General features: G+C 48.4%; 1 protein-coding gene across 4 annotated transcripts in view; it reads right to left on the bottom strand.

Moving 5' to 3' along the window:
- Window positions 1–13809, bottom strand: part of LOC147443677 (Zn-dependent exopeptidases superfamily protein) — a 179868-nt gene that overhangs the window by 83381 nt on the left and 82678 nt on the right. The window lies entirely within an intron of this gene.

The raw sequence follows: 13809 nt of genomic DNA, 5'->3' as shown, positions 1-13809 counted from the left end.
CAGTCATACATGTGCCACATAATCTTAGCTGGAAAGGATGCAACCTGCATGCAAAATGCTGAAATCTGGCACACTACCTCGTCGGAAGGAAAGCACGTCCACGGAAAATCAGAGGCACAGAACAACGAGCCACCTGTGGTCATAAACACCATCCAAGTGCAGGGCTCGCTCATGGAAAATTTGCTCTGGAATGGTCCATTGGTGGCGCTATGTGTTGATGTGTGGCCAAAACAGGAAAGGGAGAACCGTCGAAGCTAAAATTGATGTCGAGGGGATCGTCGAGGAGACCACATCGCAGCCGAGCCACTCCGGTTGCAGGCTAGTAGAGAGCCGATGCCACTCTCTCTCATTCTGTCTCCTGGTAAGTCGAGGCCGGGATGTTGGGGTGCCAAGAAGAAACCGTTGCATACACACTTGAGAGTTTACGCTCGCTCTCTCTATCTCCTCGCGTCTGTTGTCTGCCTAAAACGGTGTGTGTGTGTGTGTGTGTGTGTGTGTGTGTGTGTGTTCTCTCTCTCTCTCTCTCTCTCTCTCTTGTCATCTTGTTACTCTGACTCTGACTTTGTATCAGATCCACCACATTGTAACTTTCTGGTCTCATAGGTCACTTTGGCCTTTTGAAGACGCTAATATAACATTTCATTTCATTTCATTTCTCCTCTCCCTCTCTCTCTCTATTGATGAGATTCGCCAACGAGCACTGCTAGATCTCTTGTGATTCAGCTATCCCAACAAGCCGCCCATTTTTTGCTTAGTTTTTTGCTTGGCTCACATCGAGCAACTTAGGACCCCATAGTATATATCTTTGTTTTGTACTGTTGCTAGGTTATCTTGTTACTCTGACTTGGTATCAAATCCACCACTTTGTAGCTTTCGGGTCTCATAGGTCATTATGGCCTTTTGAAGACGTTGATATAACATTTCATTTCTCTCTCTCTCTCTCTCTCTCTCTCTCTCTCTCTCTCTCTCTCTCTCTCTCTCTCTCTCTCTCTCTCTCTCTCTCTCTCTCTCTCTCTCAAAAAGTCAGGGCTGTATATTACTGAGTACAATATAATCCCCAGCGGATGCCAAAATAGCCTATCACATGGGGTGTACAAGCTGAATGTAAGGAGGAGAGCCACTATAGTGACAACTCGACTAAAACAATCTCATGGTGGTCGGTGTGACGAGTGGAGGAGAAACCACCGAGGAGGGGCATAATGCCACGTAATCTGTCCACCTGTAAGTGTGAAAAAGAGTGGGGATCGTGCCCAACGCCGAAGGAAGGCAAAACGGCGAGCCTCGGCTGCTCGAGATGCACCTGAGGAAGAATCCCACTGCCAAATCAGGGTGTGAATGATATCCAGCCAAATGGTAGTGAGGGTATCCTGAAGGAGCTGTGGAGCCGCACTGAAGCAAAGAATATCTTCCTTTGCTTTCCAAGATTGCCTCTATGTTCGGGGCGGTCTTGAAAACCCACACACTTCAGCTTCAGTTGCGGCCAAGGCCGTTAGGTTACCCACTGTACGGGTTCTTCCTCGGGACACTCACACCCTCCTGAAGGAGGTTCTTCTACCTCGGGTGGATAGAGGATGGTTCAATCAAAGAGTGGAGTATTCGGGCCTCCCAAACCAGTGTTTCATCTGCAGGAAAAAAGGCCATCTCGCATGGGCCTGTCCACACACAAGAGACCGACTTGCTCCACTGCCGCCGTCCACTAGGGTGGGCCCGTCTTCGAGCTCACAGGTCCCTCCCACAGGGGCCTTAGAGACCGTCCGAGATCCAGATCCAAATCCAGCAGACAGCTCGCAAGCTTGAGAAGGGTTGGCACGAGGTTCGCGATCGCAATCGGCACAGCCAGGCTCCTCACTCTGCTGGCCGCCATCCTCCTCCCCGCCAAGAGTGAGTCCCTACGGAGAACCGCTTCGGGCCTCTGCAGCAGGATACCGACATCGACTCTCCCTCCTCCTCGCCAACGTAGGAGGAGCCGCCCCACTCTTTGTCCCCCCCCCCCAAACTGCTGCCTCCCCCCCCCCCACCAGCGCCCCAGCCTCCTTCCGACTCCCCTCCATCTGCCACTTCATCTCCCCCCGCAATCTCCTCAGTTCCTTATCCTGCTCCCTCCCCTCCACCGCGTCCTCATCCCTCTCCTCCTCCTATTGTTGAGTTTGAGTGCTCTCATGCTGCCCACCGCTCCCTAGGTAGCACCTTCGCATCGAGTCAGTTGGCTTGAGAGAGACAGCCCTTTCTCTGACCTCCTCTTCTAGTGGAGGCCTCAACCTTTGCGGTTGTTCCAGTGGACCTCTCTAGCTTTGACATCAGTCGACGTTGGGACCTCTTCAACTATGATTTTACCCGCTTCCTGGGTGACCCCCATGCCGACCTAGAGGCGGCCTGTTTTCGAGTACATGTTCTATTCCTGGCGGCACGTGGTACAGATGTTGTGGATTCTACAGTGGGATACTCTTTTCCACTGTGCAGTCGTGACTAGCAGGACTGGACTTTGGATTCAGTGCTTGGTTGGCTTCCGACTCAAGCCATGGAGTTCTCCCATCAGGCCACAAATCTGGTACAGACTTTGTGGCCTTTGGACAAGTTCAGAGTGACCTTGCCAGATGCCGCAGGATGGAGGCACATTGTGGCTCACTTCTTTGCAGATGCACACCTACCTCCAACCATAGTTACCCGGAACAGGAACGGGGAACGAGAACGGGAGGGTCCGGAACGGGACGGAAACGAGGAGGAGGAGGGGGGGCCGGAACGGGAACGGGGCTGGAACGGTCAACCTAAAGTAAGGATTGAATTACCTCCATTCAACTTAGTCCCAAATAAACTCCTAAACAACCCCAAAACTGCCCCCAAATCTAACCCCAACCTACCCTCAAACTGCACCAAATATGTTCCCAAAACAACCCCAAATGTGTCCCCCAAAGCCCACTTTTTTTCACCCAAATGCCTACTTTTGCCCGTTTCGCTGTTCCGCCTCATGTTTCGCCCATTCCGAAACACCGTTCCGGTTACACCCCGTTCCGGAACGGCATTCCGTTCCCATCTCCGTTTCGGGAACGGGACTTGTCCGGAACACCGTTTCGGAACGTTTGGGCTGTGTTCCCCCCGTTCCCTGTTACAGTGCCTCCAACGAGTTGTAGACTCGCTTATCTCGAGGTCTTTCAAATACGGACTACTCCCCATCCAAACCAGCCTCGAAGATAGCACGCCTGGCTACAGCGGCAGCATCAATTTTCTCCCATTGAGCCCATGAGGATAGTCTCAAGGAACATACATTGCCTTGGAGGACCTCAGTTTGTTCACCAACGGGGCCGTCTGAGACAGCAGTTGCAACGATGCTTGATGGGTGGTCCCATTGATATTCTTATGCTACAGGAGCACCATCTTTGCGAGAGCCGTATTCGGTGTTGTGGACAGATTTTGTGTCGCTGCTATGAGACCTTTTGGTCAGTTGCCTTTGGGTCTGGCAGTATCCAGGGAGAGTATGTTGACCATTGCAGATTCATGGCAACAGGCCATTGTGGGCAAAGGCATTGTGATGCCAGGCAGGGCTCAGTGGTCACCATGTAGCTTCGGGACAACCGGGTAGGCTTCTTGAACATTTATGCGCCCAACCAGGCGAGTGCACGAACTGAGTTGTGGTTGCTTTCTTGTGGAGGCTCTGCCCCATGCTGAGCAATCCTCCATTGGGGGGGACTTCGACATGTTGGAGGACCCCTCAGACGAGATTGGAGGCAATCATGCTACTATCCATGGGACAGAGTTGGCTGCTTGGGAGCGCCTATGTATGACTTTGAGGATTAGAAATGTATGGCAGCATGCAGGCTTTGCACGGCCCTCTAACACACTTTCCTTCTCACGGTCTGATTGTAGAGTGGGAAGCGTGAATCTATATAGGATAGATTGCTTCTATGCTAGTGACCACATTTGTGACATGGGTGGCGCAATTGGCATACTACCAGGGACCACCTTTTCAGATCATGCGCCAGCGATTCTCACAGTGACAGACAGTCAGAGGAGTGGCAGTGTCATACTTCGCATCGCAAATAGGATTTTGTTAGATACACAGCTCAGAGAGCAGTGTGTGACACTGTGCATAGATAGCTTGGCCATGCAAGGGGACCCAGCTCCTACGGCCAATGGCCTGAGCGAGCTGGCCGTTTCTTTCTTCAGGAGTCTGTAGCGCGATTGGTTGCGACCAGGGAGCAGGAGAGGCGACTCTGACCAGGCATTGCGTCCTTTCAGCGAATCACTTTGAAGTACTTCAAAGTGGTGTGAACTGCTTGGAGATGCTCTTAAAGAGAAATTTTTTCAAGTAATCTCAAGCACTTGGAAGAATTTTGAAGCACTTTGAAACACTTTCAAGTACCTACAGGTACTTCAAAGTGGTTTAGAGAGCCTGGACATGCTCATGATGAGAAGCACTTTCAAGTACTTCGAAGCGATGTAAAGTGCTTGGAAATGTTCACAAAGAGAAGCATTAGCTAGAAATCTCAAGCACTTGGAAGACTTTTGAAGCACTTTGAAGTACTTTGAGGCACTTTGAAACACTTTGGAGCACGTTGACATTTTTGAAGCACTACCAAGTACTCTCAAGAACTTTGAAGTTCTTCAAACTGGTATAAAGTGTATGGAAATTCTCTAAGTGTTATCAGGCCTCATGCACTTGGTAGTGGTCCGAGCACTTTGAAGTACTCTAATCACTTTCAAGAGCTGTGAGTCTCTCAGGTGACGTCAAGCACATTCAAGTGCTATAAAACTTTCAATTGTCTAAGCACTTTACAGCGGTGTAAGCACCTGAAAGTTCGCAGCATGCAGGAGTGTCACCCGGGTAGCCCCTGGATAGAGGGGCACTTGCAACAGGCTCGACAGGAGCTGATCACCATAGAGGAGCAACGTCATGATTTTGCCTTTCATTGACTGGCATCCCAGAGGACACAAGTTGGGGACAAAATCACTGGAGACGTTTTTTAGATTGTGGATCCCTGCCACGCACACACTAGTGTTCGGCAGTTGAGGAGGCTTGATGGGTCCATTGCAACTAAGCCTGAGGATATGCATGCAGTTGCTACTGAATTTTACACAGAGTTGCTTTCAGCTCAGCCACAGTCAAAGCATCAAGAGGCATGCAGCACGCAAGTGTGGGCACAAGTGCCCCCTGTTTAGTCACTCAGGAGATGCGCCAGCGACCCGAGCGGCCATTACAGCTAGAGGAGCTACAGGAAGCCCTCAGGGAACTTCCAAGGGGTAGCTACCCAAGAGAGGATGGTTTGACTCCTAGTTCCTTTTTGTAGTACTGGTATGTGATTTGTTTTGACCTTTTAGCGCCTACCAATGTTGCTAATTGGACTATTTTCTTATTTTTAATGATTAATCTCTTTTTTAGGATATTTTATTGTGTGCACTAAGAACTGTTAAAAGATTGTAGCTACAGGAACTGCCATCAAGAACGGACAACTCTGATGTGTCATTTGATGGGTGACGGTAAACATGGCGAAGGAGTTTCCGTAAGTTCGGTGGAAAGGGCCGGGTTACGAGTGCCTTTGATACGTCACAGGATGGGTGACGGGTGCATCAGACAGGGGGCATTCCGTAGGCTAAGGAGGAAATCCGAACTGAGTAAGAAAATACGCGTAAGAACGCAAGCACAAGAATAAATATGGGTTCAATGAAGCTTTTTACGAAAAGCACGAACATTCGCGGGAGGGCAGATGCTTTCCCGCGAGGAGTTTGTGTCTGCATTGCATCTGTGTCGTGTTCTGCACCCGGGGACGCCTGGAACGTGTTCGTGTAGCATTGTTTTCACTAACTGAGTGAGTTTTTAAAGTTTCAACAGGTTCACGCTTTATTTTATAAAGTGGCCGGTCACTTTTAAGTGGCCAGCCCTTTTATTAATAAAATAAAGAAAAAATCCAACGCTAATAAGCTACGCAGGCTGAAAATCAGCGATCTCTCTCTCTCCTCTCTCTAGAAAACGCAGATTCAGCGATCTCTCTCTCTCTCCTCTCTCTAGGGGCGCCAGGATCTTGCTTTTCGGCTCTATTCCCGCCGGGTGCCAGGCCCTATAGAGTAGCAGCAAGCGTTCCAGTTTTACACACGCACCCGAAGCCGCAGAAGGAGCTAGCGCTGGGATTTTGGAGGAAGTGTTGGCGACGGAAATTGCAAGTGTTCGTGTGACGACTGAGTACGGAGGTCGCTTTTCCGAGCAAGGAGCGACACGTATAAGGTGTTGGTACGCATTGAGAATTATTGCTTTGTGTGGTTTGTTTTGTAGGAATCTCCCATCTTACGGGAAAGCCCCTCACGGGAAGTACGGCTTCACGCCTAAGTCCCTTACGGGAAAGTACGGCTTCGCGCCTAAGTCCCTTACGGGAAGGAACAGCCTTGTGCCCAAGCCCTTTACGGGAAAGCACGACCTTCGGGTCTAAGATTACAGAACGGAGGGGTTTCCTCGGGTTCTCGTGCTTGTATAAGAATTCTCCCTGAATAAAGAATACTCTTGACGGGGGGGGGACCAGCCCATCTTATGGTCCCCAATACTGTGTCGATCTTCTCCCTTCTCTCACTTTTGCAAAGTATTTATTTTTCAGATTTCTAAGTGCTCGTGTACGCTCCCGTTTTGTGACAGTGGTATCAAAGCTCGGACTCCTCTCTTTCTCTGCAAAGAAGGATGATTCCGGGAGGAACGGGAACAACCATGTCGGGCCAAGTGAGAAGCGTTGAAGAGGAGCTTCAACAAGTGCAAGCTCAGCTTGCGGATTTGCAACAAATCTTACTATTGCCAGATGTCCAAAAGCTCTTGGGCGGAATGAAGAAAACAAATGGAACCGATGCAGCCAGGCATCCAGACCACACTGTTGGCGTGAGACCACAGGAGGAAAGAGAAGAAGAACGTGCCGAGGTGCACAAAGGATCTTCGGATCGGAATGAACGGCCTACTCCAAGGAAAGGCCAGGAAAAAGCACTCTCTTTGCTAGACGAGAGCAAGGACATCTCTATCTCATCTCCATCCTACTCTCCTGATTATACTTCTACTTCTCAATCATCTCGTCAAAAGAAGGAAGCCGCTACTACGACTACCCTACATCAACCTAAAGACAAGCCTCAATTCAAGAAGCATGGTCGCAAGTCCCAACATCGCATGAGAGTCTTCAAATCGGGCGACAAGGACATCAAGTTCGAAACCTACAACGGACGGAGAGACATCTCCAAAGCACTATCCTTCATCCGACAGTTTGAAGTCGCCTTTACCACTGGGCACTTCACAGAAAGATCCAAATTACGCCATGTGGGGATGCACCTCAAGGAAACGGCAAGTAATTGGTGGTTAGCCAAGATTCTGGAAGGTTCTTAGGCCAGAACTTGGGAGAGCTTCAAATCTGAATTTTATGAACACTTTCTTCCACCTGACTTCGAGCAGGACATACAGAAGGAATGGGACTGGCTTGCCCAGAAGAAACATGAAAGAGTAACGACCTATGTGGACAAGTATTGGTCGGTTCTTCTGAAGGCCACTCCCTTCATGAAGATTGCCGACGAGGAAAAGAAACGAAAGTTCGAAGCGAGTCTTCAACCGCAGCTTCGAAAGAGTATGAAAGTGTATCCGCATGATACTCATCAGAGGATGATGGAGTCAGCAATCATTGCTGAGGATTTGCACTCAACTGGGACGCCTAGAAAAATGGAGCATAGCACTTACCGTGCAAGACAAAGAGGGGTCTACGATGACCAAGGGGGGCAAGAAAGAAAACGTCCTCCATCTAGGGACTATGATCATTCTAAGAAGCCAGAGGGCAATGGCAAGCGAACTAAGTATCTTTCTCCTACTCAACTTCAAACTTTCAAAGAGGAAGGAAGATGCTTCTACTGTGGCGAGAAAGGACATATGAAACCGGATTGCCCGCTAAAGCAGCAACGGCAAGAACAAGCTTCTACGAGGCAAGAGAAAGCAAGGAAGGAACCCACACCACCAAGCTCGAACTCAATTCCAGATGTTCAAGGAAACACAGAAACGGAGAAAGGGAAGCGTCAACCTCTGAAGGGCTGGGGGTCTTTGAACAACCAACGAGTACTGATTCTTTATGATCCACGATCCACGGATAACTTCATCTCCTTGGATACTGCGGAACGATTGTGCCTCACACCGGCTCAGCTTGGCACACCGGTTACATCCGGATCTAAATTCGAGGGGTTGACAACCAATGCAACTCCTGTGCAAGGACATCTCAATCTTCGGATTGGGGAGTACAAGGACCGCGAATCATTTTTGATGGCACCCATCGAGGGATGTGATATCATCTTGGGTATGCCATGGCACTTCCACATGACACCTATTCCCGATTATGTGGAAAAGACCCTCACTTCTGATCATGGGGGTAAGAAAATAAAGATTCATGCTGATGAAGGAGATTGGCAGTTCCCAATTGTAAGCCATATCTCCATTAAGAAAGAAATGAAGAAGTGTGTTTCTGCTTACTTGATTTTTGCACGTGAGAAGGATAAAACTAGTAGGGACTCTCTCTCTAGTCTGGAAATTAGGCGTCTTCAATTTATTGAAAAGTACAAAGATTGTTTCACGGAAACACTTCCTGATGAACTCCCTCCGGTACGCCCGGAAGATCACTGCATAGATCTCATACCGGGTAGCTCGCCTCCCAATCAACCCCCTTATCGGGTGAGTCTTGCTCAGCAAGAGGAAATTCTGAAGCAAGTCAACGAACTTCTAGAGAAAGGGTTAGTACGGCCAAGTGCTTCACCCTACTGCTCGCAAGTTCTACTGGTGCAGAAGAAAGATGGCACGTTTCGAATGTGCATAGACTATAGGTCTTTAAACAAGATCACAATCAAGAATCACTTTCCGATCCCTCGGATTGATGATATACTTGATAAGTTACAGGGTGCAAGTGTCTTTAGTCGCATAGACTTAAAGAGTGGGTATCATCAGATACGGATCGCCCCTGAGGATGTCCATAAGACTGCTTTCCGCACAACCTTTGGACTATATGAATTTTTGGTAATGCCTTTCGGCTTGACCAATGCTCCTGCGACGTTCAATCACATGATGGACCACATTTTCAGCCCGTATCGAGCTTTTACGGGAGTATTCTTTGACGACATACTCATCTTCTCTAAGTCAGAAGAGGAACATCGGAAGCACTTGGACTTAGTTTCAAGAATTGCGAAAGCATGAGTTGCATGTGAATGCAAAGAAGAGCAAGTTCTTCCTCTCAGATATACACTATCTCGGCCATGTAGTCTCTCACAATCAAGTGAGTATGGATCCTGCCAAGATCCGAGGGGTAGAGGATTGGCCTATTCCCACTACGGTACATGATGTACGTAGCTTCCTGGGATTATGTTCGTATTATCGAAGGTTTGTCCAAGGATTTGCTCATGTAGCAGGACCACTTCATGATTTCACAAAGAAGAAGATTCCTTTTAGATGGGGATCGAGACAACAAAGAGCTTTTGATCGGCTCAAGTACTTGCTAAGCCATGGACCTATTTTGATAGTGCCTGACTTAAGAAAACCATTTGAGGTTCACTGCGATGCTTCAGGCGATTGCATCGGAGCAGACGGCTTAAGGATGCAGAGTTGCATGCATCAATCTACGAAAAGGAACTCACGGTTGTGATTCACGCCTTATCCAACTGGAAGCACTATCTTCTAGGAGCGGATTTTGTGATCAAGACTGATCACCAGAGTTTACGATATTTTCTTAGGCAAAGGAAACTATCTGAGAAGCAGATGAGATGGGCAAACTTTTTGTCTATGTTTCACTTCCAGATCCTTCACACGGCTGGGAGTAAGAATGTGGTCGTGGACGCATTGTCTAGGCGGCCAAGGGTGAACGCTATCACTTCAGTGTATCACGAAGAATTAGAAGCACTACCAGATTTGTATCCGAATGATCCAGATTTCTCCACCATTTGGGGAAAGCTACATCGTGGAGAGAATGAGTTTCCCTATTCCATTCGGGACGGTTATCTCTACCACCATCAGGCCATATGTGTGGCGGAACCATTAAGAAAGAAGATCATGGATGAAGCACACGCTTCGCCTTATGCAGGTCATCGGGGTATCCTCCCTACGACCTTAGCAATGGAAAGATATTTCTTTTGGCCTAGCCTTAAAGCAAACATTGATAATTATGTCAGGGAATGCTTGGTTTGCCAAAAAGTGAAGTATGATCGGCATAAGACGCCTAGGTTGCTACAACCATTGCCTGTGCCTAATGAACCTTGGGAAAGTATTGCCATGGACTTCATCATGGACCTCCCTAGAACTCAGACTGGAAATGACAGGATCTGGACCATTGTGGACAGGTTTAGCAAGCAAGCACACTTTATACCGGTCAAGAGAACGATCAAAGCAGATCATATGGCTAGGGTCTTTCTGGCACAGATCTTTAAGCATCATGGAATGCCTAAGTCTATTGTGAGTGATCGAGATCCTCGCATGACAGGAAATTTTTGGCGTGCCTTGATGGATAATCTTGGTACGAAGCTGAATTTTTCATCTACCTACCATCCTCAAACGGACGGGCAAAGTGAGATAGCCAATTCCACACTATTGGATATGTTAAAAGCTTATGTGTCAGACCGGCAATCTAACTGGGAGAAATATTTGCCTCTTGTCGAGTATGCGTATAACAATACCATACACTCATCGACGGGGAAAGCACCTTTTGAGATTCTCTATGGTAAGCCTTTGCTTCCACCGATCCTTTTAACTAAGGATAAGATCTTTGCAGTAGATGAATTTGTCCGGGATTTGGACACAGCCTACGGGCAAGTTAGGAGAGCTATTCTACGCTCTCAGGAAAAGCATAAAAAAGCTGCAGACAAGCACAGGAGGAATCTAGACTTAACAGTCGGACAGTTAGTCTTACTCAAGTTTGAGAAGGCAAGACTTAAGAAACAAGCGTCTCATAAGGGGAAGGTGGTAAAACTTTCTACCCGTTATTATGGGCCGTTTAAGATCACTGAGGGAGTGAATGATGTCACCTTCCGATTAGAGCTACCGTCTAATTGGAGGATCCATAATGCTTTCCATGTCAGTTTACTCCGGCCGTATGTGGGACCGCCTCCGAGCCAGCCTAGTCCTGAGGAACATCCTGAGGTTGAGGAAACAGAAGAAATACTCCAACCAGAGCAGATAGTAAGTCATCAGGAGCGGCCTCTCAAGTCCGGAAAAATAACATGGAAGTATTTGGTCAAGTTTAAGAACTATTCGAATTTTGATGCTCAGTAAATGACGCAGGAGGAATTAGCAGCTTATCCCGAGATACTGGAGGTATATGTCCAAGCACTACAGTTGAGCTCAACTGTTTAGAAGCAAGAGGGATGTTGCTAATTGGACTATTTTCTTATTTTTAATGATTAATCTCTTTTTTAGGATATTTATTGTGTGCACTAAGAACTGTTAAAAGATTGTAGCTACAAGAACTGCCATCAAGAACGGACAACTCTGATGTGTCATTTGATGGGTGACGGTAAACATCGCAAAGGAGTTTCCGTAAGTTCGGTGGAAAAGGCCGGGTTACGAGTGCCTCTGATACGTCACAGGATGGGTGACGGATGCATCAGAAAGGGGGCATTCCGTAGGCTAAGGAGGAAATCCGAACTGAGTAAGAAAATACGCGTAAGAACGCAAGCACAAGAATAAAGATGGGTTCAATGAAGCTTTTTACGAAAAGCAGAAACATTCGCGGGAGGGCAGATGCTTTCCCGCGAGGAGTCTGTGTTTGCATTGCATCTGCGCCGTGTTCTGCACCCAGGGACGCCTGAAATGTGTTCGTGTAGCATTGTTTTCACTAACTGAGTGAGTTTTTAAAGTTTCAACAGGTTCACACTTTATTTTATAAAGTGGCCGGTCACTTTTAGGTGACCAACCCTTTTATTAATAAAATAAAGCAAGGCTCTCTAAAAAAATCCAGCGCTAATAAGCTACGCAGGCTGAAAATCAGCGATCTCTCTCTCTCCTCTCTCTAGAAAACGCAGATTCAACGATCTCTCTCTCTCCTCTCTCTAGGGGCGCCAGAATCTTGCTTTTCGGCTCTATTCCTGCCGGGTGCCAGGCCCTATAAAGTAGCAGCCAGCATTCCAGTTTTATGCACGCGCCCGAAGCAACAGAAGGAGCTAGCGCTGGGATTCTGGAGCAAGTGTTGGCGACGGAAGTGTTCGTGTGACGATTGAGTACGGAGGTCGCTTTTCCGAGCAAGGAGCGACAGGTATAAGGTGTTGGTACGCATTGAGAATTATTGCTTTGCGTGGTTTGTTTTGCAGGAATCTCCCATCTTACGGGAAAGCCCCTCACGAGAAGTACGGCTTCACGCCTAAGTCCATTACGAGAAAGTACGGCTTCGCGCCTAAGTCCCTTACGGGAAGGAACGGCCTTGTGCCCAAGCCCTTTACGGGAAAGCACGACCTTCGGGTCTAAGATTACAGAACGGAGGGGTTTCCTCGGGTTCTCGTGCTTGTATAAGAATTCTCCCTGAATAAAGAATACTCTTGACGGGGGAGGGACCAGCCCATCTTCTGGTCCCCAATACTGTGTCGATCTTCTCCCTTCTCTCACTTTTGCAAAGTATTTTATTTTTCAGATTTCTAAATGCTCGTGTACGCTCCCGTTTCGTGACAACCAGCACATTTTGCACACTAGCGAGATGACTCACAGCATGAGTGAGGGATTAATCTATCTTATCCCCAAGGAGGGTGGCTCCTTGGATGAAATCCAACAGTGGTGACCCATCACCATTCTCAACTCAGCCTACAAAATCCTAGCCAAGGCTCTGAGTTTGAGAATTCAACTGCTTCTGGAGAGATATTCCATGAGACACAGACTGGTTTTGTCAGGGAGCGCAATATCCTTGACAACATCTTCACCTTCTAGTAGGCATCAACATTAGCTCGTCTCCAAGAAGAGAATTTTGTGGAAAGTGGCTTTCTGGCAATGCTCCTGTGGTCAGCTGGCAAGGGCTTTCAGTGGATCCCTTCAAGTACTCCTGTACGATACCTTGGCTGCCAGGTTGGTTTGCATCTCTCACCAGAGCAACAGATAGCCCCCCTTCTCCTCTCCATCAAGAGGAAGCTACTTCATTGGAGTTCAGCCCGGATTTTTCTTACTGGCAGGGTTGTAGTGGTCAACCAGGTGTTGTTGCTATGTGGTGCATCACATCTTTCTGGATCTTTTAAAGTTCTTGCATTTGTCAGCTGGAGCGGCTAACCACGAACTACTTGTGGACAAGATACGACACACAGACAACTCGGGCCAAGGTTTCTTGGCAGGTCATTACTTACCTTGCTCTCAGAGAGGGTTGGGGATCATAGACCCAGCACGGCAGAGCACAGCCCTCCTTGGGAAGTTGGTGGTCAGAAGTCTTCTCCCAAGGACGGTGCCCCGGAAGGAGTTATTGCTTTACAAGATTCGGGCCCACGTCCCTCAGACAGGCGGCCCATGGAGGCCTTTCACCCGTTGGATCTTTACAAAGTTGCGTAGAGTATGCCTAAGCAGGAGGTGGGAGGATCGGTTTGTGATGAGCTTGCTTCGAGCCTGGGAGCTGGGAGCAGCTGCAGGGAAGGCCTTGAGCAACATCAACCCACATACATTGAGGAGCGGTTGAGGCAGCCACTTGATTGGAACCCCATGGTCAGTACACAACGAGGTCACTTGGTTGGTAGTAGGCCTCACATCGCTTGGGGATCCATGGCAACGGGTCCCGCCCATACTTTGGCGACTGGCGGCAGTTCTCGGTTCTTCCCGAGGAGATGCACGGCATTCAGCTACGTGGCATGAGTGGAGCGCAGAGCATGTGCCAG

Source organism: Adiantum capillus-veneris, chromosome 13 (assembly GCF_014529385.1).
Source record: "Adiantum capillus-veneris isolate H3 chromosome 13, ASM1452938v2, whole genome shotgun sequence".
Lineage (NCBI taxonomy): Eukaryota > Viridiplantae > Streptophyta > Polypodiopsida > Polypodiales > Pteridaceae > Adiantum > Adiantum capillus-veneris.
Note: the sequence above shows the minus strand (reverse complement) of the source record. Positions and strands in the feature narration are given on the sequence as shown.